Here is a 1722-nt window from a genome sequence, read left to right as displayed (position 1 = left end):
TCGCGAACTCCTGACCTTGAGGGATCCACCTGCCTGGGCCTCCCAGAGTGCTAGGATTACAGGCGTGAGCCACCGCGCCCAGCCTAGAAGCTGTAATCTTGAGCTTCTATTTACCATGCTATAAGCCTACCTTCTCGGACAAGGCCAAATAATCCATCTAGCTGTGTAGCTTACCTCAATTATGGGCACTATTACTACATCAAAAGCCTATTTTTAATTAAAGTATGCAACTACCCAGAAGCTGTCTTGAAATGCATAAACCTATAAAGTGACAGCCAGTTCTACAAGACACTGAAGCAATTACCTTGATCATTAAACCAGCATAAACTGCTCAACTAGATATATCTGAACAAAAATTGAGTTTTGACATTTTGTCCTCTGCTTTCAAAAAGACAAAGTAACACACACAATAGGCAGGATAATGATGTAGTTATTCTCTTATGATATTAAAAACTGTACACTAAAAATGTGTACAGGTATAGGAGTCTCTAAAAGGCACAGTTTGTGACAACACGAGCCTAGGTCTCTACACTTTCCCCCCACTGGACAGATAAACAGCTTGTGGTCACATCACCGTGTGCAACTTGAAAGTATTAGTCCACATTTTCAGTCTTGTGTGATCCAAAGTAAGCCACTTACACATATGCTTTCAAAGGTGATGCTTTCCTGTCCTGAGTAACTTTTTTTCCTCTTTTTAGTGAATCTGGTCCAACAGTATTTAGAGGCCAGAATTTAAAACATGCACACAGTATTTAGCTAGCCAAATTAATTTTAAGAAATCTTAATTTCATGAAAGTAAAATGTAAGCAAAGGTCACAAACTATTTTAACTGTCAATCTCAAAAATTAGGCAAATTTCACATGAACATCTCAGACTTACCCTCTTCCCTCTGCGGACAATTAGCTGGCGCTGACAAGTGATGTCCGCCTTAAACGGGGTACGAGGTCTCCAGTCCTCACCGTCTCTGGCGCCTCCGTGGTCTGAGGCCAAGAGTCGTGGCCATTGACTAAGACAGCCTGTGCCGCTCACCTCGCAGAGAGGAGCTGAGACAGCTCATCACAGTGGGAAAACAGAACAGGTAAGACAAATGGGAGAAAGTAAATAAGTAAAAAGAACTATCTCCATGTGTTTAATACGTAAACAATAAACAATGTGCCTTTAAAAGACAATTTACCATAACAAAACAAACTCCTGTCCTGTATGCATTTTACATTGTTAACTTCTAGATCCTCAATTATTTAGAATTACTTTTGGAAAAACCTAACTTACCTGATTTTCACCGTTTATTAGCACTTCAGGTAGAGAGCTGTAACACATACTCAAACCGATCATTTTCATATTTTGTCCAATACTGGAGAAAGGGTTTATTGGAAAAGGACATCCAAATTAAATGAGGTGGTTTTTCTCTGTGCATTGCAGCTAGCAATCTTTATACCTGAGCAAATGAAGGAGGCCTTGTGAGCAGAAGCAATGTGGCATTTCTAGAAATGGAGTCTTTGATGGGCTCAGTTTGCTTGATAAATGTTCTTACCTTTTGGAAAGTTCCAGATTTAGAGCTTCAAAACAGACCACATATACTTGAGACCTCAGCTAAAAGTTCAGTCCCTAGCACCAAACATTACAGACAGGATAATGTTAAAAGTCCTACACAAACCCCAAGATTACAGGATTGTTCTAAAGGCCTTTCTTATAAGCAAAGGTTTTTAACAGATGACAAAAATG

Source organism: Propithecus coquereli, unplaced genomic scaffold (genome assembly GCF_000956105.1).
Source record: "Propithecus coquereli isolate 6110/MARCELLA unplaced genomic scaffold, Pcoq_1.0 Scaffold232, whole genome shotgun sequence".
In the NCBI taxonomy this organism is placed as follows: domain Eukaryota; kingdom Metazoa; phylum Chordata; class Mammalia; order Primates; family Indriidae; genus Propithecus; species Propithecus coquereli.
This window is presented reverse-complemented; position numbering follows the sequence as displayed.